Source organism: Dasypus novemcinctus, chromosome 15 (assembly GCF_030445035.2).
Source record: "Dasypus novemcinctus isolate mDasNov1 chromosome 15, mDasNov1.1.hap2, whole genome shotgun sequence".
NCBI classification, from domain to species: domain Eukaryota; kingdom Metazoa; phylum Chordata; class Mammalia; order Cingulata; family Dasypodidae; genus Dasypus; species Dasypus novemcinctus.
This window is the reverse complement of record NC_080687.1, coordinates 74,037,898-74,063,929: the sequence shown is the minus strand read 5'-3', so window position 1 is coordinate 74,063,929 and position 26,032 is coordinate 74,037,898. Positions and strand designations below refer to the sequence as shown.

Here is a 26,032-nt window from a genome sequence, read left to right as displayed (position 1 = left end):
GATATGGGAGTTGGGAGTGTCCTCTTGGAAGCACTTTAAGTGGAAAAGGTTATTTTTTTACATTTTGTAATAACTTAGTAACAACTAGAAAAATGTTCTTTAGTTGTTAAAAAAAATCAACCTGCAATCTAAGTCTAAGCATACAAATTTTATCCCAAATGATATCTATTTAAAAAGGCAGGGTTGACTGGAAACAGTGGTTTGTAATGAAAGCTGTCTCACAAACTTCAGTTTTATGTTTCTTAGCACAAAGAATGAAAGACATATCACAAATTTAGGTCACATATTTGTGTATTAATGTAGTTTGCAATATAGAATTATTGACATTGATTTATTAATATTGATTTCTAAGTTGTACAACATGGATGATGCTGGGGTTTTTTGCTTTTTTCTAAGTAGATTAAAGAAAAAATGGCGAAATATAGATTGTGTGCTGTCTTGAATTTTGATAAAATATCAACAGAGTGACTTTTTGATATCTTGTCACCAATAGCAATGAACTGCTTTAAAAGTGTGTATGGCAATATAACTTAGTTAATGATTTTACATTATGCACATGCTTACATTTAGAAGAAATAAAATTTGAAAGTGAAAGTCGTATGATTTATAGTGCCTAAATGTTTTTTTGTGTGTGCTTTGGAAATTTAGATGTAGCATAAGTAAAATGGTGGAATTATTTTACATCATCATGGCATTGCTACTAAAATATTAAGCCTATGTATTATTTGCTTTTTTTTCCAATTTATTTTATCCTTTTGGGAAAAAGGAGATTTTTATTTATTTTTCTATCCTTTGGAAACTTTTAAAAGAGAAACGCTGATAGGAACCTTGCTATATCTTCAAGTGTCTTGCAAAGGAGTATTACATCTAACAACTGACAATTAGAAAAATTCATCATTATACAAGATAGGATTAACTATTTTTTAAAAAATAACTTGTAGCTACAGCAACATAAATTTTGTGAATTACTCAGAATATTTTAATAAAATAGTATGTTTAATTATGTAAAATAGAAAATATTATACCAGGCTAATAATTTAAAAACCAGGGTTATGCTTTCCTGGAAATAGTATCCTAGGTGAAAATGCATTATTACTACACAGAATCTCTAAGTTATTTCAGTATTTTCCCTCCTTACCACAATTAATAACTTTTAAAAAAATTATATTCTTTCATTCAAATTTACATTGGTTTTTTCAATTAAGACTTATTTTTTGTTATCTTGCTTTATTCTGGATACCTAGTTTTTTATTCCACTCATTTGTACCCAATGGATGATACTTAAAGCTTTGTCAATCTCTCAAATGTTTTACCTCAATTCAAAATTTCTTTTATTTTCCAATTTATACAAACTTGTATTCTATTGCTTAAAAAATAGACAACTGAACTACTCATTTTCACAAATCAGTGCTATATAATCTGCTAGATTTTAAACTACTTAAGGAGAATAAACTAGTCTTAGTACATTTCACTCTCTTATTTATTGTAGACAAGTCCTCACAGGCATAGTTCTCTAAATATGTAATGGTATTACAACAATATTTGCCTTCAAATTAATACCTAAATTTGAAAGAGTTTGTCCGTGAACAGACTTTTCTTCCTCTTAACACTAAAGGTAAGAATGCCAGTTTACTTAGAATTGCTTACTCTATCCATAACTGCCTCAGCATCTACCACTATATCTAATTTTCAGGCATTGCTATTTTCATTATTAAACATAAATATGGATTAATCTCTCCAAATAAGCACCATTAATATGTCACCATGCAAATTAATTTAGTAACTTTGCTTTTTGGAAAGGTAACTTTAAGAGGTATACATATTAATATGTCTGCAAACAAGACAAAATATCTGCTATAAATATTTCTTACCAGAAGCCTCTAGATTATGCACAATAATTTGAAAGCATATGATGCTATGAAGCTGATAAGATTGACTGTCTGAAGATCTATCACCAAGAAATTAATTGGATGCTGCATAGTTACTCATAGTTGTTCTACTTATGTCATTAAGTCAACCAAAATTACTGGACCACAAAATGAACATACTACTTATTTGGGCAGACTCATCTGAATGAAAATGATTATGCATTGATCAAATCAGGTTCTCTAGGGCTTGGCTGTTAAAAGGATTGAAACGCTTGAACTCATCACATTTTTTGTTGACTCGTTAACTTTCAATTTAGTTTCTCTCTAACGCAGAATTCAATGACTGAAAATTATTTGCAGAAACTGTATTTGTCCATTTTTGCTTGTCATTAGACTTTACCCCATAAGCTTAACTATATTGATAGAGTATTGTTGGAAATTTCAGGCTGAAGAAACTTCAGAAATGTCATATGTAACAATATTTTAAAATTCTTCAAACAAAAAGAAACCAGATTTATTTATAATACAACTACCTTCAATATGAACCAGTATTTTAATAATCATCTTTGCTACACCTTTTGAAGAACAACAAAGAAAATCACACTGTTAACTGTGGGAAGGGGGGTGTGTTTGTGCACAAGTTTTCATTTGTAATGATTTTCTTTTATATTATCGTTAGCAGCTATAAATTATAAGTGCTAGTAGAAGTCTTAATTTTCAAACTTTATTTATACCACTTAGAAGTGGCTATTTTCCCAGGCAGTTTTTTTGAAAAAATAATAAGTGGAAATTAAATATGTTTTCAACACAGTTACACAGGATGCTTTAACTTAATTTACATTACATTTCTGACTTTTCAAAGTAATATTACTGTAGGTTCATTTGTAAAGTTTTATAAATATTTTTTTAAGTTTTATAGATATTACTGAAATCTATTCATTCTTTACTCTGATTACCAAAAAAATTCTATGCAGTACTTCAAACAATCAGTAATATTCAAGTCCTTAGTAGAAATCATCACCAGTTTAAAGCTGGCATAAAACTAAGTGACTTTGAAAATATATTTAGTAATTTTATTCACACAAAATATAAGATAGAAAAATTAAAAGCAAACATAATTTGATACACAACTAGAATACTCCTAAATATGTCTTTTCTTTAAGTGATTTGTTTTGTCACTAAATTTTTATCCTTATTCAATAAACAAGTTTTATAATTATTCAATAAACAAGTTGAGAAAATAGCAAAATACTATATATACTGTGAAAAAAAATATAAAAATAAATGAAAAAGTATGGCCATGGAAAAAACAAAACAGTTCTGGGAAGATATACAATGTAAAGGCAAGCAAAAAATACTTTTGTTTGTAATGTAATTGTCTGTGATTAAAAGATTTGTGCTTTAAATTTAGTACTGAGATGGGTGCCAAAGCAAGCAAGAAAACTCGATTAGTTTCAAGATTCACAGTATACACAAAGCAAAAAGAAGTAGCTGTTCAGTGGAAGCAGTTCCTTGTTTGATTTGATTTTGTTTTGTTCCCAATATTCAGACAGAAGAAAAAGTATTCTTCTGAAAATTTTATAAAGCATATAGCCCTGTTAAATTCTTGGGTACACACTGTAAGGAATTTGTTTTCTTTAGCTTTGTTTTCACTTTTAAAATACCAAGACATAGCAATGTTCTTGACTTAGGAAATGTTCAAAAGAGTTAACTGAATTTATGAATTAATCCATGACTTTCCTCTGGAAATCCAAGAGTAAAAGTCATGGAACAATTCAGTAGCAACAATTCTACAAAGAACTAAGACAATGGGGCTCAGATATACAGCAAATCTAAGTATAAAATATGACATATCTAACGAATTTACCCATAAAGTTTATACTTGAGAAGGAAACAGAGAGTACCTAAGTATATGGCAAAGATCATAAATCCCAGCAATTTTGTATTTGTGGAAATCTAGGCCATCGAAGTTCACTCCTCATTTTTAAAAAAAAGAGAAATTTAAAGAAAATCCAAATTATACAAGACATGATGGGGGATTATAATAAATATGACTGCATAGAGTAAAAGAAGAATCATGGAAAAGTTAAGTATACCTCTAAAATTATTTTCAAGCCATTCTTTTTATGTCTGAAAAATGCTTTCAAAGGTTATATCTTCTAGGGTATAGGAGTTGATTGCTATAGGAAAACAAACATTAGAGAAAATTGGTTGAAAAAAGTAAACATAATAATGCAAGGCATTTTTAAAAAACTTATGAAATAATTGGCATTGGTCAAAATTGGAAAAAGCTTAATCAGTGAACCTAACAAGGTCATACATAAAGCATGGGCAAAGCACAGAAGATTAACAGTGAAGCAAATATTTTAAATGTATTACCGGACTATTGTCCATGCCACAATCAAAGACCTTTTACTTTGAGCTGATTTGGTGTCTGTTGTTGCTTTCTCCTTTGGCTTTGCCAATCTCAAGAGTCAATATCTTTGGCTCAATAGAACCTATTGTCATATTTAAACTTCAGAACTTTAAGTTGATTTCTATTTGGACCAAATTCCCACTGTTTTCTGAGAAATTATCAAGCAAGAGGGGAGCACAATGCCACTCAGCCTTATTTTTTCCAATAATGTTTACAATGCAATATCCAAAGTTTAAATATTCTTCATTCTTCTCTCATTCTCACACTGCTTTGTATATCTTCAAATCTCACACACAATTCTAGCCTCTGGAGCAAGTGACCCAGGATAAAAAAGCTACATTTTCCCTGAATGTCTTTTAAAATCTTCACCTCAACTCCAGGCTGAAAATCCTCTGAAGACATCACTTTATCTGAGCCTCCTTATTATTTCTTGTTCCATGTAACTCAGAGACTCAATTGCTTTTCAATATAACTTCCAGAGCAGTTCTCCTCCATGCTTTTTATAAAGTCATTCTAATTTAAGTATTATGCCAACTGGCTCTTCAACCCTCTCTTCATTTTCATTATTCTTATGTTCCAATATCTTGAAAGTTTGCTTACTTTATGGCAATATTTTGGCAGTATTCCTTTCCACACCTGTTATAGATCATTAAAGGAATTTAAATTTTTTAAATTTATGTGCTGCTTTATTTCTGTAAAGATACATTGAAAGGACAGATAATAATAGCTAAGGACAAAATGTAGAAATGAGATGTCAATTTCTACCATTTCTAACAATGTTAATGTGTGTTGTCATTACATGTTTACTGTTGATATTGTCTCATACTGTGAAATATAATCACGTAGAATACAGCAAGTAGGTGATCCTGCATTTCAGGTAAGCAGTAGGTGGAAATCCAGTTCTACCTGTGAGAATAGTGGTCTCCCCGCTCCCTCAGAGAACCAGCTAAGCTACTGAGAAAAAAATCCCAGGAATCCCAGGCAAAGGGACTCGGCGGTCCTCCTTAACACGTGAGCAGAGAACAGTCAACTAACATACCATGTTCCAAGGGGTTCAACCGGAGCTCTCTGACGTGTCGACGACAGCTCTAGCAGCCTGCTCAGCTACCCCTCTAGAGTTTTACGGTTACTTCTGCAGTACGAATCTCAGTTTTAAGGGGCCAAAATAAAATCTTTTCATGCAAGTTTCAGAACTCAAACTATGTTGCTGTGAATTAAAAACAACAAAACTTATTAATTGGAAAAAGCAAACAAACAAAAAACCACTAAGAGGACAGCGGAGTTAGTTTCCTTAAGCTTGCAAAAGGATTCATTGTGCCCAGGACCACCAGAAACAGGCTGGTTTTTTTCAGATCGGCCCACGCTTTCCAAATCACCTGCACGTTCCGTGCTTAGAAAGTCGGGACCCTCGGAGAACAGACTGCACAGGTAGGTCAAAGGTTAGTACGGAACAAGGTCAGTTTAGAGTCAACAGCTGAGTTCAAACGTTAATTTTCAGGAAGTTCTTATTAGTCATCCCAAAGCACAGAAGAACAGAAGACAGGTAAGAGTCTTGATGAGGACGCTCCAGCGCGCGTTCCGGCACGCTCTTGCTCTGCTCAGGAACCGGGTCAGCAGCAGAGGCCAAGCGGCCGCTGTGGCTCTCGGCGGCCCGCGACTCCACCCGTGCTAGTTCAGCGTGCTTAGAGCTGTCCTGCTCCACGGTACACAGGCGGAAGAGTCGGTCTAAGTTTCCAGCATTCAACTGCAGCTGAAGAGAAATGAAGTCGGCTGCAGAACTGTTTTTTTGGTAAATCCTAACATGACCACTGTGTACCTTTCTTTAAATAATACTGAAAAATGGGAGCAACCACAGAACGGGTAATGTTGTGGCTGTGAAATACCACGTTTTCCCTGTGGATGGTGCAGGGGAGAGAGGGAGGACTTAAAGAACAAGACTCAGATTCCATTTTACAGGACAGGAGCCCGCGTCAATTTACGGGTTTTTGGTACAGTCAGGGCATTACTTGCGGCTCATGGAGAACAAAGCGCTTGTTGGCCAGATTCTGGGAGTATTTTTTTGCAGTGGAAGCAGTAGTCGTGCCAGGGTTGTCCTTCATAGGCCGCCACCCTGGAGCCTTTACCAAGCCCAGCGGTGGGGTTCTTGCATCCACCGTGCTTCTTGGCCACAAAGTTCTTGTAGCAATCCACGCAGTAATGCTGGTCCTTCACAGTGGCGAAACGCGGCCCAGCGGGCTTCTTAGAGCAGGTAACACACAAAGAGCTCCCCATGCCAGGGCTGATCCTGGTAAGGGATTCCTCTGGAGGAGACGGCCTTGCTGTACTTCACGCAGTGCTTGGCAAATTTGGCCTCATGGCATGTCACACAGTAGAAGTCCTCCTCTTTTGGGAAGAAGCTTCCAATCCTTACGACTTGTTTGCAGAGGCTGCAGGTGAAGCAGTCTTTGTGCCAAACGGTCACCTTGCACTACACGTTTAGCTTACAGGCCACGATCGTCTTGAAGCACCCTTTGCACTTGGTGGGGTCCTCCCGAGTGACACACTTGTTGCACAGGGTCTTCTTCTCCTTGGCCAGGAAGATCTCATTGGCCAAAGGGCGGAGACACTTGGCACAGTGGAAGCAGGTGTCATGTCAGGAGCTGTTCTTAGAGTGCTGTTGCTTGGAATCCGCGCCAATGGGCTCGTGGCATTCTGCACAGATGTTGGTGCAGAACCTGCCAAAGCACTTCAGGCAGCCGTGGTGGTGGTCCTTCTGCACTCCTTATCATGCAGGGTGTCCTGGCAGTAGTGGCAGTCCATCTTGTCCGTCATGGTGCCCATCTTGTACCTGGAGGGACCTCACCCTAGATGTGTGGAGAATAGAATGTAGTCTACAAGGGCTGGACGCAGTTCTCGTTGAGCAACTTCCAGCGTGCTTCTTGGGGATGTCTAGGCGGTGGCCACTGCCTGCTCCAAAGCCAAGGCGGTGGCAGAGGTGCTGCGGACTGGGCCCCTGCTAGGAAATTTTTATTCTGAGAATGAAGTCATTGTCAGATTAAGTTAAATAAATTTTAATAATATTCTAATACTATTTGATTGTCAATTACATAAAATATAATGGCAAGCCAACTGGAACATTGAAATAATAAGCTTTAGTATAGGACAAATATATATATTTTTCTAGAATGATGTTTATTTGTTGTTCAAAAATGTAATATAAAGATAACATCAAATGTTTTCAATACAATTATGAAAAATGTTCCCATTGAGTAAAAATCAGAGATTTAACAATAGACAACCAGAAAGCAAAGTTACATTTGAATTTCAAATACCCAAGACTTATTTCGTCTTCAATAAATGAGCCCACCAAAATTTTGGTTTGTGAAGTAATACAATGTATCTGGATGGAACTCCTGGTTATTTGTGTACCTAATACATTAATAAGCTTAAGTGATTCAAATAAAACTTGCATGAATATATCTGAGGGAAGAAAGTAACTTTGTGCGCTTAGATGTGGATATAAATATGGCTGTATTGTTTTTAATTCCTAGAACTTGTAAAAAATCGTGTAAATTATGTGGTTGATTAAATTGAAATAGATTCAAACATTTTATAGACATTGAAAATCATGTTTGTGAGGAAATGAATATGGTAAATTATTTAGGATATTATATTAAGTCGAGAGGAGCATAAGTAAAGTTTATGTTTTAAATATAGGTATTGATATACACATTCATATGCTCTTCCTGATATTAAAATATGTATATAGTTAGATGCATAGGTAGATAGATGATATAGATATAGACATTGAGAGAGGCACAGAAATGGACATAGACACAGACACAGATATATGCACAGATATATGCAAGTACATAGATACTTGGACACATATAGGGAAATAGAAAATTTGAAAAAAATGAAATATTATTTTCCAAGGGTTCTTACTGAAAGAAGAGATGATGGAAGATTTCTATGTGTTTAAAGGTATCTTTAAAATTAACTCAAATTTCTCTATATTAACTTTTACCCTTATAATTAGAAAAGAGGTTAATATACTAGTTTAAGAATGGTGATTTGCACTTCTATTACATTCCTTGAACATAATCTATCAATATAATTGAAAAGGGATGAAATCAAACAATTCTTTCAGGGGTACAATGGTAAAACCCTAAAGAAAAGCAAAATAATGGCATACATGCAATTCAGGATATTGGTTATACCTCAGAAGGAAGGGAGAGGATTGAGTTTCATGAAATGTAATTTGGGAAAATTCAAAGATATTGATAATATTTAAATTTTTCATCTGGATATCAGGTTCCTTTGATGAGTAATAATAAATATATATTTATATAGAAATACATATTTAATAAACTTTGTGATAGTTTATGCAAATATGTATTATATGTAATACATATTTATTATACGTATAAATGTAATACATTATTTATTATATGTATAAATATGTATTATATGTATATATGCATTATATGTACATATATGTAAAATATGTATTATATTTATAATTTTGGAGTTCAACTGTAGACATTTAAAATTTGACATGCCTATTCATTTAGTAGAGTGGCCTTATAAATCATCGTCCAAACCAGAACCATTGGAAAGGAAATGGAGCAGGTTAACAATTACCAGGTATAAACCAGAACTGTACAAGGCAAATTGGGATTTATTAGAGATATATGTCGAATGTTAAGAAGGCAAATGGATATGAGTTCACAGTGCAAGATGAAATTTCAGCTTGATGTTATACATTCTTGAGTCATAGATAAATGTATTGTATTTAAATTTATGGGCTTGTAGGAGATCACCAAGTGGTGAATTTAGACAAAGAAGATATCATAGAGTGAAATCAGAAAGAGTTCAAATTTTCAAATTCACGTTGGTAATAAACATTCATCAGGAGAGATAAACATTGTTTGAAGTGGCCAGAAATTAGTAGAGTGATGTCACAGGAAGCCAAGGATGGATGAATTTCAAAAAGATTGGGTTCACTATTAACTGTGTTAAATACTTTTGAATGGATACTGTAACAAACTTCAGCATTTCCCGCTGTATTTGAACAAACAGTTCAGTAAGGAGTAATAAAATGGAAGTCCCTGGCAGATCTTGCAGTAAAGTACATAAAGTCACAGTGAGTTTTGGTTTTTTGCCAATGCCCCCTCTCCTGTCTGAAATGTGGCATCTGAGCCAAAACACCAGCAGCCATGTGGAGATTAGAGGAATCATGATCTCACAGTTGGATAATAGAGCAACATGTCAGAGAGGGCAAAAATCACAACGATATTATAGAGATGCCTCACCCACACTTAATGCCTTGCCGATATTAATGACTTTTTCTTATCAGGATTTCTCCTAATCTGGGAGAAAGTTCAATGTCTATCATGGTTAAGCCACTTATTTTAAATTTGCCTTTATTAGCACTTATATGCAATTCTTAACTGATGCAACCATATAAACTATTCAATTTCCTTTATCTAAATATCTATTTCAATATCAATAAAAACTTTTATTAACTGTAAATATGCAATTCATTATATATGAGGAAGAGATTTACCTAGTTGTTTTTATTTTTCAGACTTAATTTTGTGAACTTTCTTTTTCATATAAACTTGGTAAATCATCAAAGTCTATTAAAATTGTAGTTGAGATATTAACTGAAATTACATTAATTTTATTAAGTTATAATTTTAAAATGTTAAAACCTCATTCAGTAGTAGTATACATAAATAACTTTTATCATCTTTCCTATTGAGTTACGCTCATCTTAAAATTATTTTCTCTTACTTTTGTAGTAAAATATATTATTAGGAGCATCTAATATATTTTTCATTATTCTGAATAAAAGTTTTCATTATAGTCAATAGTTTGTTGCTTGTGTGCAGGGAGAAGTATATAGATTTTTGTTTGTTGGCATTGGTTTCCTTGTGGAACTCTCACATTACAACTACTCTCTTTCTAGGTAATTATATTACATCCATTGGTTAGAAAAGTCAAACTTCTGAAAATAATGAAATGTCCCTACTCACAGAAACAGCTATAAACTTGTAGCAACAGCCACACAGAAAAAAGTTGACTGCACTCCACAATGTGTGTTCTGCCAAAGGAAACTGACTTACTCCCTGTGAAGACTTAGAATCAAAGCAGTGGGCCCAAATGACCATCCTTCCTGTGCTCCACAGGTATTGAGGTCATCCTGACTCATTTTCCTGTTGATCCTGGTCCATCTTTGCCATGTCAAGCTTTAAAGCCTCTTTGCTTATCCATTTACTTCTTGATACTCATCCCTATGTGCAACCATGCTCAACTAAACCCTTCCATTTTGCCTGCTGCATGATTGTCAAATACCCCTTGTTTTCAGAACACATATTCCTCTTTCTCTTTGGTGAATCCTGGCTAATCCCTAAAAAGTTCTTATATCAAGATATCTGACTTGTGAGTTTTCCCAAGTCTCAATTCAACCTGCTTATTAGTTTCCCTTATGTACACTTTGTTGTACTTTTTACAGTTTGCATCAGCATTAATCAATGAATTGTGTCTATCCATTAGATTCTCTCCCTAAATGAGATCATATAGATCTAAGATGGTAAAGATAATGCCCTTTTACTGAATCACTTTATATATGGGGCCTAGCACATGGAAAATATATTTTATTTTTCTTATTTTATCTTACTTTTTAATATTTGTCACTTAAATGTCTTACCTTTGATTAAACTAATGAAAAATATACCCACAACAAACTTAAGTTTGAGATCATTACTATACTTTTGGGTATCTAAATATTAGTTTATCCTTTTTCTTTTAATATATACTTTGAATACCAATATAGTCAAGCACTGATTATTTTAAATTGCTTCTCAGAAGTAACCATTATTCTAAAATGTGATAGATACACTCTTTCTATATAATTTTCACTTTATACTTTTTGACTACATGACAATACAGAATAATGCTGTGATTTTTTACTATAAAAAGTATTATAGAACTGAATTTAATGGAACTTGAATTTTATTTTTAATAACAACAATTAGGATAGAGCTTAATTTGGGGAAATGATCTAAAATATATTTTAAATATGAAAAAAAAATAACTTATCAACATGGAATTTTGGGAGGAAGTGCAAAGTAATACAATAAAGAAAAAAATTTGTGGAAATATAGTGCCAGGTTTAGAACCGTCAGGCAAAAATAGAAAAAAGAAATAATCTACAAATAGTCAATCATCATCATCCACATAAAGGTTCACAAGTGATATGATGAAACTAATATTTCTGATTAATAAATCCCTTGCTGTACATTTTTCCTGAGAAGCTGAAATTTTTTTAACAAACCACTTGTCAAAGTATCAAATTTTGCCATTTTCCAAGTCACCTCCAATCTCTCATCTGATCCCCTGCAAAACTGTCTTAACTCCTGCTTTACTTTTTGCATTCAAATTCAATTCTTTAAACATAAATGAAAGTGATCCCTTTAAAAGAAAGTGAAAATAACTCGTTCCCTGTTCAAATGCCCCTGATGGATGCCAGTAACACTTAAAATGCTATGAAAGTGCTTATCATGGTCCATAGGACTTCATGTGTTGTGACTCTTAGATAACTTTCCAACATCATGTTATATCTTTCTTTCATTTGTATTTCCTGCTCTAGCTTACCCTATATATAAAAAAAGCATCTCCCTTTTCCATTGCCTCCCCCATCCAAAATTCACTTAATATGCTTCATTTTTTAAAGCATTCATTGCTGTCTGGCATTGTGTTTAATGTATTTATGTCACCAAATTAAACACTTCAGAAAGACTTGGCTCAATCTGTTAAATCATTGCACTCATCCCAACTTTTGGATCAGCTTCTGGAATATAAAGATGTCTAATAATTATGTGCTGAGTGAGTGGATAAATAAACTTACAGCTCATCTCAGTAGCAAACTATTGTACAGACTGATAGATTTTCTCTTAAATTTTAACTTGATAAAAATTAAATAATGTTGGAAATATTAAGGAGTAGAATTCTAATGTGAAAATAGAAATAAGGAAATAAGTAATGAATTTTTAAGGGGCAGGTAGATAAAATGGGAAGATGAGAAAGTAAATATATTTGTCCAATTATACACAATACTTTAAAGGTACAAATGATTATATAGGACTGCACAGGAAAAAAAAATTCTGGGTTTTCATTATTGCTGGGTTGTTTTTGTTTTTGTCTTTGTTCTTATGTTTTTATCAAGGTTAACTTGAAGGAAAGTCATAGAATCAATTATTATATAACCCACTAACTCTTAAGCTCAATATATCTCCTTAATATCTGTGTGTTCATCTGTAATTTCAAAGTGTTGGATATCTTTTTAAAGTGGCAAAAGTGAAAAGAAAATGCTTCCAAATAAATAAATTTACAGATATAATATAAAGTACCAGATAATGTTATGAAGAGATCAAGTCATGGGAATTATTTAAAATAACCAAGAAAGTAAAAAGAAGTTTATGCTTAGAAATTAAGCTTGGCCATGCCCATTTTCAGATTATTTTCTTTTCTTAATGGGTCTTTTACTTAGGTAGCCAAGCTAAATAAATACTTTGTGGAAAGGAATCTGATTAAATTCCTTAAATCATTTCTGCTCCAACACACTTGATAACTAGTTTTACAATTTAGTGTCTGTCTTGGTTATGTTCCCAGCAGGTTATTAACAATTAATTAGCAATACTTCTCAAATGCTATCTGTGTTAGTCTACTAATTGCAGGGCAGGAAAATAGAATTTCCCTTTGTAAACAAATTGCAATCATGATCATTTGTTTTAGATAAGGCAATTCAAATTTTCCTCACTTTTTTTTGGTGTATTTTCGATTTACAGCCAGAAGGCAGAAATTGTATTTATGAATGGTAGATGAGGCTGTTTATAAGTCACATAATACATATTAGAATAATTTAATTTGGGATACCATCAACTTATTTTTACCCATGCTGGCATCATATTCCTTAGTAAAATGTGTGTGTATGAGCATTTTAAATCCATGACTCACAAGAGAACCTTGCAAAACGTGTTTAGATGAGTAATTGTGATTCCAGAATGAGCATAAAGTTTATATTTTCTAACAAAATCTTAATTCTTTCTTTCAAAATCAATTTGCTCTTGTTTTAAGTGTTCTAAGTTAAAATTGTAGAAAATATTTCCATGTATTTTAATATTCATAGTCTTCGATATTTTCTTTGGTACTTGCTGTGCTTGACTTGTTCAATTCCTAGCTGTGACGATGGCCTACAATTCTTTTGCATGCTACTTACATTCATAGAATGATTTAGCTGGCATTAATCTTTGGTACTTTCTAGTCTAGCCACCTAATTTTATAGTTGAGAAAACTGAGGGGCAAGGAGAGATAATTTGAATTTTGAAAGGTCACTATAGCAGGTACTCATTCATATGCATTCCAAACTTTTATAGTGTGCCTTTCTAAAGAGCAAAGTCTGGGAAGCTAAAAGCAAATCTCCTGCACTGCAGCACCATAAATGATCAGGTGCACTCAGATGCAACTTACATCTGGATCTGAATAAGTCCAGAAAGAGATGGTGCACAAATCATCTATTTTATTAGTTTAGATTGTAGCAGGTACTGTGCCACCCTGGATACAAAGTCACAGTGGTATCTACTTGCTCCCCACATTGTGGTTATGGGTAAATTTAATTCTACTAAATCTTGCTCTGTTTAAACTATGTAGGGCATTCTATTATCTGAATCTGAAACATGACTGCTATAGTTAACATGGAGAGTGAACATACCTTTAAACAGAACCAAGAGCTCCTGACTCATCCACAGGTGATAGAGAGTAGACAAGTAAGGCATTGGAAATTCGTAGGAGAATAAGGAGGTTAATTGATTATCTCATCAGAAATAATCTATGAATTGTTATATAAGGAAACTAAGTGTTCTGCTTTTCTGTTTGATAGGGAAGAGAAAGCTAATAAATGTACACAATAGGCAGATGGAGACACTGTGTTTATTGAGATGTGGTCTAAAGTTAAAATGGACAAAATGAAGGCCATAAATTACTTATATTTAGGAGACATTTCAAAAAATAATCCCAAGATATGTATATATAAGACATAAGAATGTCAAGGTCAACAAAGTTTCTATCACAATTATGGAGGTTTCTGTATATTGCTGCAAACATGCAAACCAAATCAACTGTCAGCAGAGCTGAGTGCTAATTTCATCATCCTTGCTTATGATAAGATATTCTGTTTTTATTACATTACCCTTTCTTTAAATCATGTAAATATCTTCTTCCGATTATTTAATATCATGCTGTATAGAGGGCAACTCACTCACTTTTTTATTAATCAATTTAATGTATTTGTATCTTACTCTCTCAAAACCTAATTACAATCACCTCACCAAAATAGTATTTTTCTAAAGATAAAGCTTGAGCAAAAAACTGTTTCATGTCATATGAAATTATTAAGCCCGTGTGCAATTCAAACTTTCAGAAGTTGTAAATATTATTAATAAAATGTGATAAAAGTATAAATATGACGTGACATCTTTTATGGCCTAAGTCACATGTACTCACAACCTATATATCTGGCAACTTCTCATGCCACCCTTCTAGAGATTAAAGACTGAGATCTCAGCTCTACATGATGAAGACTGACTAGCCCAACACAAACACAAAACCTGCTGCATTTGGGAGGGGTCCAAAGAGCCCTAAATATTTTAAGAACATCTGCTCTTCTCTGGGCAGTAACTTAGCTCTCAATATGAGTAAATGGAGAAACCATGACATCTCCGCATGCCCTTGAGAAAACCCCACAAATATCCTTCACCAGACGTACAGCACTGCATAGATCTCAGTCCCATGGGGACTCTAAATAATATTACTTGGTGCCCACTCCCTGGGAAAATATCAGAACCAATATCATGAAACTTTATAATCCTGTTTAATTTATTCACAGAACAAGTTCTGTTATTTCTTTACTTCTCAATACTTAGACTCTCATCCATATATTTTTCTAAATATCCCTCAATTGGATCTAGTCTCACATGGTATTCCGATCACACTAAACCCTTCCACTGCAGGTTTTGTTACTGATGGTCTGACAGCTTCAACATTGAATATATTTTTATAATTTCTCAGCATTCATTTCAGCTGTTGGTTTTGAGAAAGAGAAAATGATTCCATTACAATCAGGATCTGACTTATCCTAACAGCTATGCCTTTGTGTTGCCAAGAGCTGATCTGGCATTCAGTTAGGTCTCAGTGTTGTAATATTGACCATAACAATTTCATAGAGCATAAACATCAGACAAAGTCACTCTGTGATTACACATGGATGAAGATGATAACTGCTCTGTAATTTTGTATGAACAACAGTAACAAAACAGCCCTAGCATACTCCAAACCATTAATGAGCCCCCTATCCTGGCTAATATGTGTGGTTGCTTTTCTTTACCTATTACTTATTTGGTCTGCTCTATTTCTCTGCCTTACAGATAAGGTTAGTTAAGATACCCAGAATTACCTTGACTTTCTGATAGCATCCAATCCAAAGAAGTCTTGCTTCCTCAAATCCTTCCCCAAATCTCCTAAAACAAGCTCAAATCCTATACTAATTCCTTTCTAACACCATGTAACAGAGCAGCCCCAATGGTCCCATGACACGTAGTTTCACTAATTACAATAAGTGATAAACCCAACTAGTTTGACTACCAGTGTACCCATGGTGCTTTTTGGCTGGAGGGGCACAGGCAGTTCTAATAGTAACCTGATAATCCCCTAAAGATGACATATGATGAAGTGCTTTCAACTGGTAGATCTTTTTCTTCAACTCCCCAGATGCCACACTGTAAAACCTACAGATGACCATATTGCCATGTTGTTAATTTGAATGAAGTGCATTTACACGATTTTCTCCCTTGTTATTTAAAAGAAAAGCAAAACTTCATTGATGCAAAGCAATAAAAGTGCATTGCCCACTACTCTTTAGTTTTGTACTCTTTACACACTCCCTGGTTACTATCCCTCACCCTTCATTAACTGAGAACTATAAAAATGTATTTTTTATTTATTTCTCTCCCCTTCCTACCCCCTCACCCCCCCCCCCCAGTTGTCTGCTCTCTGTGTCCATTCACTGTGTGTTCTTCTGTAACTGCTTCTATCCTTATCAGCAGCACCAGGAATCTGTGTTTCTTTTTGTCATCTTGTTGTGTCAGCTCTCCGTGTGTGCAGTGCCATTCTTAGGCAGGCTGCACTTTCTTTTGCACTGGACGGCTCCCCTGCGTGGCAGGGCACTCCTTGTTGTGCACATCAGCACTGCTTGTGGGCCAGCTCCACACTGGTCAAGGAGGCCCAGGGTTTGAACCGCCGACCTCTCATGTGGTAGGCAGACGCCCTATCCATTGGGCCAAGTCTGCTTCCCCATTAACTGAGGACTATAGAACACCTTTTACCATTCTTCTCTATACCAATATACCTCTCATGGTTCTGGGTCATTTAAAAATGCATTTAAAAATACTCTGTATTCTCACTTCTAAGGAACATGCTTTAACTGTAAACACAGCTATCTGCTGCCATGGTGATACCCTAGCCCATTGTTTCACAAGAGTTATCATCATGGGGGTATGTGTAGAAAGTAAGATTGATTCGGTCCACTCATAGAGGGAGCTGGTAGCCCCAGTGTGCCTCAGACCTTCCACAAACTTCATACATGGGACTGCAGTATGTTGTGGGCCCAAACATTCTGATGGTCTTCCCAAGATTTTCAGATGAAAAAATTGGTTATATGAAACCTGAGATTGAAACATCCCAATCTCTGCTAGTTCATATTTTTCCAGTTCATTCTATCTAGCCTCTCTCTCCCACAATTCTTGAAGTCTATCAGACCTCCAACTCACAGATCCTTTCACGTCTTCCTTTCTTTCTTTACTTGGCTTAAATTTCAAGGTTCATCATTATAGTCACTCTTTAGCATATACCCTAAATTCACTGTAGTAAGTAAATTTTATTTCACTCATGGATTTATGGTGAAAATTAAGTGATATAATCTTTATAAAGCTTTTAATATTAGAGATAGCAGATAGGTAGCATTAAATAAATGGAAATCACTACTCTTAATGAGGTCCCCCAAATGCACCTTAAAAATTAGTTATACCTAAATTGCTAAAGACAGAATTACTATTTTTAAAGTTTTATTGAAGTATATCATTCATACATGCACATACATAAATAATAATTGTTTAGTAAAAGTTATGAATTTACAAAACAAACATGAATATTGTCATACAGGGCTTCCATATATCACCCCACCACCAACACCTTGCAATGATGCAAAACATTTGTTTATAAACTGTGAAAGATCATCATTAAAATACTGTTTTTGAACAGATTATATTTTTAATTTTTTGGCGTTACTGAAAAGCTTGAAGACTTTTTAAAAATCTGTTTTCTTATAATATGATGGTATAATCTTTATGTGGTTTCATTTGAATGATTCAGAGTAAATTTTTCAGTAATTGGTTTAAAATATTAAAATACATAGTTGTCTAAGAAATAAGCAAATATCTTGCAACTCTTTAATAATCTGATGTACTTTGTACATTATGAGGAATTTTAATTTCTGATATAAAAAATAAGGCACAATAAAATACTGTTCAATATTAGTATCTCATATATAGATTGATAGATATATAGATATAGAGACAGATAAATAGATATATACATGATATAAACTTTGTGTAGGAATCTTTATTATTTAAAACCATGAGAGAATAAAAATTGAAAAAAAATCTGTATCTTGGAACATATTTTTAAAAAATATTACAGTGGAAGTAAATTATCATATTTAACTGAAACTATTTTTTTGCATATATAAAACTGCAGTAATAGCTTCAGAATTTGCTGGAGTAAACACTTACTTTTAACTTATAATTTATGTTATCCAATAAAATATTCAACATATATTTCTCTCCAAATTTGCAAAAAATAATGCAAATTTCAAAATTTGCAAAAGGCCAATTTTAATGCAAATATCATGTCTTATAAAGAAAATCTTCAATTTGGTATACAGATTCAACCTTTCTGTAAAGCTATTGACCAAATGTTAAATATTATGCATATTCAAGTTATATCATATACCCCTTTTAATATTCATTTTTCACTGTTGCCCATTTTTAAACTTAGCTATGATTTATATGCTTAAATATTCATAAAAGACATATGAATGAATTTCTTGGAAAACATTTCAATGATCAGTTTTAATTAAGATCATTATCTACCACTAACAGTTCATTTTAACACATGATAATTGAATTCATTTACTCTCTAGCCTTTTAAAGATAATAATTTACAATTTACCTTTACTGGAAAAATTATTTTACTTTATGGTTTACCTTAATGAACAATTTCAAGTTCTCATTAACATTTAATATATTGTATTTGCATCTTAGGAAAAGTACTAAAAGGACATGAACAATTTATCCAATCTAAAATAATGGATTACAAAAACATGATAATTTGCCATTATTTAACCGTTCACATATTTTTAAAAACGCCTTTTGCTAAAATTAGATGCTGCATGACTTTATCATAAAAGAGAAGAATGGAATAAAATTATAATATAAATGGATTAAACAAAGGTACCATACAGCTTGAAGTTGTTAGTGAGACTTCATTCACACATTCTTCAATAATGCATAGATATAAATGTATGCTCTGTGTTAATATGCTTTCACAGTTGCATTATCTTCAAAGCCAACATTTTTCTGAAAATATAAAAACAAATACAATAGTATAAAAATTTAAATGTAATAAATAACTTGAAATTATGTAGTTTTTATTCTATGTTTGCTTTACATATACAGGAAGACTGTATATGTGAGTGTATGTAGAATACATAGTGTATATATATACTTATATATAAAACACTGGCTCAAATACATATTTGATACAAATACAAAATCCATGTTTCTGTCCAAGGTGGCTGTTTCTCACCAATTATCACTCTCTTCCAGATAGTCATTTATGTACTAAGATTTTCTATATATTGTGGTTCACCACATCCAGTTAAGACATTTAAAAGAACAGGGGTCATAATCACATAGATTTTACTTTTGTCTACTTTCCTTTGATTACACTAGTCACATGATCATATTTAGCTGAAAAGAGGATGGGAAATGTAGTTCCTGGCTCAGAAGTACTTTCAATTTATACACTTTTAATATGGAAATGCATGGACTATGGTGGACAGATAGACATTTCTATAAAACATCTAAGAAACAAAACTGTTTATCAATGATCACTATATTATACTAGGTGTTATTTTCCACTTGTGCATAATCCTTTTAATCCTATCACCAACACTGTCAACAGGTATTCTTATCTGCATATTATCCCATTTCAATAAATGGTGCTGTTGCACTGTAAATGCAATTCTTTTAATAAATTATGATGTGTTTTATAAATTGATTCTTCTCTACTTCTTTATTACCCCATATTTAGTAAAAATTCACTGTGTGATAATAACTTATGATTGATACCCATATTTATGTCAGGTAACTTTATAAAAAGTTAATATTCATAAAAGTCAAAGAAAAATATTGAATTCACAAAAATTTCACATATAACCTGAAATATTCAGCTAACATTAGAACATTTCATTCTTCAGTAAAGACATCTCTGTGAATATTTTATTTTTTTCAGGAATGTAAGTTGAAATGGTCTTAAAAACATTTTAAGAACATTTACAAAACTTTTAAGAACATATGAGGTTGATCATAAAATATCTGCCATGAGGTCTTTTCATTCTTTAATTAAAATGAAGCAAAAAATAATGTGAAAAGTAAAATGCCATTAAGTCTTTAAAATATCTTTCAGGAGAGAGCTTATTTGACCTAACTAGTACATGACAGCAAGAAAGAGTTTAAAAAAAAAAAAAAATCCCTGAAAGAAAAATGTTCAGTAAAGAGCATTTTGTGTTGGCAGTCCTCATCACACATTGGAGAAGTCTTCTTTTCTTTAATGTCTTATCTGAGGCTGGATGTTTGCTTTAGATTTTGCCATACTGGCATAGTAAATTTTTGCTTTGGGTCACAGTGAAAATTATCCAAGTGTGAAATAAAAGGGTTATAACTTATTCCCAACAAAGAGCACCTTATCACTTGGACAAATATTTTTAACTTGCAAGCGAATTTCAAATAGATAAGTGCCATTCATTTAGTTGCCCAGGGACAGTCTTTAGCAGTCTGGCAGTGCTCAAGGGCTATAAAAGGAGGAATAACTTTGGTGGACTGTCAAAATGCAGTTCTCGCTCTTCTCTGATTTTGTCAGTTTTCTTCTCTTCTTGGTTGCAAAGGAAAGGAGTACTTTTGTTCAAATCAAAGAGAGTAAGAAGAAATGTAAGAGCTATGAAAATGAAGTATGTTATCTAATTTGTAGTGCCCCAAGGCACCTGGAAGAAGAAAATAAACATGCTACTTGAGACAGATCATGACATAATAGGCATCAAATTACCATAGCAAAAAGTATTCAAAGACAATGTCCGGCAAAGTATCTAAGATAATTGTACACACAAGGAAGTAAAATAACATAAGAGAGAATAAACAGAAAACAAAAACCTGTGGGATGATTTGAAAAAATAAAAAACACATTTAAAGCACAAGTAGTCTAAAAAGAATTTAAAGAAATATTGTCAGATTTTATAAAAATGCAAGACTCAACTCTATGCTGTCTAGAAAAAATATACTCTAAACACAGTGTTTAAAAGTAAACCGTATGGACAAATATATACCTAGCAAACACTTAAGTTAATCAAAGAAAACTTGAATGGCTATGTTAATCATATACAAACTATGGCTTAAAACTAGAAACATTATTTTAAATGAAGAGAGACATTTTAACATGAAAAAAGTGTTAAATTATCAAGAGTATATGATAATGTTAAATGTGAACTCACTTTAAAAAGAGCATCAAAATGTATGAAGAAAAAGTATAGACATGAAAAGAAAATAGATAAGATTATGGTTGGAGATTTCCACAATAAGGTTGTTAAAAATCTTAAATAAAAGAGACAGAAGGGCCATGTGTATGGAAATTATAAATGAGTTAACTCCATTACATTGGGGAGCATATATTCCAAAATCAGGGCGCTGAATTCCTGAGATTGTCAGCCCTACCTATAGTTTCTAGATGTCTCTAGAGCCCTTAGGAGACCTCTGTTGAGGCACCGTTTAATATGGCAGTAAATGAGATCCTGCTGAGATGTTCACAAACATAATCTCTGGATTGACCTCCCTACATACTTTGAAACCTCTTAGCCATAAAAAAAATCATTTGTATTTAATATTTCTCCATCTTGGCCAAGATTTTTTTCCAAATGCATCATTAGTTCGTGCTTGGTAACAATCCTTTGATGCAAGGAGGCTCATCCCAGGGAGTCTTGTCCCATGCCAGGCAGAAAGTATGCTCAGTTTGGCTTAGAGAGAGGTCACATTTAGAAACAAGGACACTTTCAGGAGGTAACTCTTAGACAATATATGTTACTAAGCTAAGTTTCAATTTCACAATAACAAGGTTCGTAAGTACAACCTTCAGTATTAACGGACTGGTGTAATGGTCTGTCCTCATTTGTTAGCCATTCCCCATGTACTCTTGCTACTTTATTAGAGAATGTAACAGGACACCCCAGAATGGGAATTCAACATTCTTTTGGTTATTGTGTGGGTCTCCACCTGCTGAAACAATGCTCCATACTATGTGAACATATTCATATGTCAAAAGGCATGTCCTAGGAGATCTCTTCCCTATACATACCAGTGATCCTCACCTGCCACAGTTGTGACACTTCTGCAATCCAACACCTCCAAAAAAACAAAGCCAAAAAAACAAAAAACAAAACAGAAAATAAAGTAATAATAATAAATTTAAAAAATACAAAAATTTAAAAAAACATTAAAAATTTTTTCATTGTCTTTCATCACATCAGAAATTTATCTTTTATGTACAGTGACAATTTTATTTGAACCTTTATTTAGCACTGAATTTATTAAATATGTGTCCCAGAGACTTAAATCTTCAGTTTGTTCATATGCTGGTTGAGCCATGAATCTCAGCAGAGTTGCAACACCTATACTCTAGTTCATTGGACTCACACAGGAAAACTAACACAAGAATAATGATGGACAATGCCCATCCCAAAAGACAGATTGTCTACAACTGCAAGCAAGATAATTCCACCTATCTGCCTCATGGGATCTAAGCCCCCTCTCAATTGGAAACTGAGTGGACATCACTATCCCCCAATCCTCAAGATAGAGGAATAAACAAACATAAGGGGAGAATGCAACTATGCACTAAAGTAGACTTATTATTATTGTAGCAGTGGAAGAACTGGTATTATGTATTATTGAAATAAAGGTAGTGGCCACCATAAATTTTAGGGAGAGAGAAGAATAGGTATAACATGGGGCACATTGGGGACATTACAATTATCCTGTATGACATTACTATGGCTGATAGAAGCCATTATACATTTACAGGTCAAAACCTGTAAAACTGCAAGGTGAAAATAAACTATATTATAAATTATAGGCCATGGTTAACAGCAATGCTTCAATATGTATTGATCAATTGTAACAAATACACTGCACTAACGAAAGATGTTGTTAATGAAGGAAAGTGTGGGACAGGGAAGGGGTAGGATTTATTAGAATCCCCTGTAATTTTATGTAACATTTATGTAACATAAAGCATCTTTCAAAATAACAAGATAAAATTAAATAAATAAAATAAATCTTCAGTACCACTATCAAGCAACTTAACCTAATTATAGAACACTCTTCCCCCAAAAGCAAAACCTGTTTTTGTCCAAGTGTACATGGAATATTTACCAAGGTGGACTATATTCTGGAACAAGTTTAAATAAATTTAAGGGAATTCAAATTATACAAAGTATGTTTCTTTAACCAATATAAAATTAAATTAGGAATCAATAACTGAAAGATGTTTGAACGAATCCCACATTTTTGGAAATTAAACGTTTTGCTTCTAAATCATCCCTGGTCAAAAAATAAATCAAAATAAATATTAGAAAATATTTTACTAAATTAAGTGAATATAACTAAGGCAGAAAATTTTTAGCATTAATGCTTATATAAGAAATGAGGAAAAGTTTCAGATCAATGACTAGAGATTTCAAAGAGATTCAAATGTGGGATTCTATTTTTATAGTAAATGCTTATCAGCAATTTCATTTATAGTAAGGAGCAAAAATGTTAAAAACATATTTAGGCCAATATATTTGAAAATAATATAGGAAATGAAAAGTTAGTATGTCTTGTGATTAACACAAAAAAGCTTCTCAGTCCTACATTAATGATTGATCCAAACTTTTTTTTCTAATAGGAGATTCTAGATGGTATATCAACATAATAAATGAAATATGTATATACTGTATAAATGTTCGAATTTGAAATCATAACCTTCATATTCCTACATTCAGGTGTAAAAATGTGTGATTTTATACTTATATAATGATATACAGTATCTACCTTTGAGTGCTCAGCCCATATATAAAAGGCAACTTAATTTAATCTATGCCTAGCTGTTTGTTTTCCTGTCCACTACAGTAATTTCCTAGTCACTTTTCATTTAAAATTTCATATTGTTTTGATGTCACCCTCATTCTAAGGGTGTCTTCCCCCTACTCCAAATCCGACTCGTAAACATCATAAACTGATTAGTAATCGAAGAAAATGTGGCATTGGTGTGGAGAAAGTGGCCATGGTGGCTGCTGGGAGCAGAGAGTGGGAGGAAGAGATGAGATGTAGGGGCATTTTCCAGGGTTGGAGCTGTCCTGTGTAGTGCTGCAGGGACAGTTACCAGACATTGTATGTCCTCCCATGGCCCACTGGGTGGAACGTGGGAGAGTGTGGGCTATGGTGTGGATCATTGACCATGAGGTGCAGCGGTGCTCAGAGATGTATTCACCATATGCAATGAATGTCTCATGATGATGGAGGAGATTGTTGTTATGGGGGGGGAGGAGTGGGGTTAGGGTGTGGGAGGTATATGGGGACCTCATTTTTTTTAATGTAATATTAAAAAAATAAATAAAGCCAAAAAAATATATTAAAAAAACCCCAAAAAACTGGGCTGTAAGCAGGTGAAAGGAGCAGGCAGCCCCTCAGTCGGTCTCCTCTGCTTCCTGGCCTTGGCCTCCTCTGGCTCAGGCCCGCTGCTCTTAGAATCCGTGATTCAGTTCAAACACAGCTGCGTGGAGTTGGGGATCCCTCAGAATGACTGCCTTATCCTCCTTCATTCCTCTCAGGCTCCATCTCTGCATCATTCTTTTCTCTGCTTTAATTTGTTTTATAAAATCAAGTAAGTTAGGCATGGGAGCAATGGAAGCAGTCTTTAAAAATCACTAACTATTTAGAAAAATGAGTCTAAAGAATCCAGGGTCTTAATTATTAAAAAGGTAAATTCCCCCAAATCATCCAAAGTACATAAGACACTGAAATTTAACCATCACCTAAAGACTCATAAATACATTTTAATCTTTTCTATAGATTTTTAAAATTTGAATTTCATTTCCTTATTGTTCAAAATAAATTACTGAGAGTTTTATGCAATTTCTGAAAAATTAAAATATAAACGTATTTATATAATGTCCCTCTTCAAATGGTAAATAGCATTCTGCAGGCTTTTGTAGTGCTTCTTTATGCTGTTTGATACACTCTTGAAAGCATAACATCATGTCCACCCTGCTACTAATGTATATACACCTCTCAGTATCCCAGGACAGTTTAGTGATCTTGTCAGTATCACTCAGGGTCCAGAGGAAACTCAGGGGGCAATCTCTAGTGTCCTAGGGAGCATATGATATATATATTGCTCTCTCTATGCCATATGATGATGATTATTGTAAGCCTGAAATACTAGAAAGAGAGGAAAACAGAGAAAACATATGGGGAACTTAATATAAGACTTTTCTAATGAGGGACCTCCAAACACAAAGAGAAATGTGTTTGAATTATCTTTCCTTCAATGGAATTTTATATATATAGGTACAAAGCAGATATCTTCTCCAAAAATTCTCTTTCTTCAGTATTTGAAGCATCATTTAGACCAAGTCTGCCTGAGCAGAAGGACCTATTTACATGTCCTTTAACATATTTTTTCTCACAACCTCTAAATTTATTATGCACATAAAACTGAAAGTGAGACAGTAATTAGACAAAGCAGACATATAATAGCACCTCAAATAATAATTTTAAATGTTATCCAATGCACAGAAAAAATGGAGTCATTGAATTTGAGAACAACTTGAAAGATGAGGTAATGAAAATATGCATCTTTTTACATCTAGAATGAAGTCAGAGGAATGGAATGCCCCAAAGTCCAAAAAACCAGTTTGGTCTTGGCTTATTTTTGAGAATAAGAAATTTCAATGATAAGGATATTACTGTAAGTATATTGATACATTTAGCCATTAATTTTTGCTTTATCTGCCTAAGCATAGCTTATTATACTAATTGTAGTTATTTTGCATATATGCATATAAATATGAAATTTTAGTCTCCCTTTTCTTCTTGACACTATGTTTTGATAAATTTCAGTCAGTTATTTTTCAAATTGTATTTGCCTTCTGTTTACTTTTTTCTTAATTTTTAATAAACAAATATATGCCTTCATCATCTACTACTTTTCTCATTGTATTATATCCTTTCAGTTTTCCATCTTGATATATTACAACCTCTAGTTTCCTTTCAAAGAGAGT

General features: G+C 33.3%; 1 pseudogene; it reads right to left on the bottom strand.

Moving 5' to 3' along the window:
* Positions 1–5,764: 5,764 nt before the first annotated feature.
* LOC101413816 (four and a half LIM domains protein 1 pseudogene) lies at positions 5,765–7,095 on the bottom strand (annotated as a pseudogene).
* Positions 7,096–26,032: the final 18,937 nt, after the last annotated feature.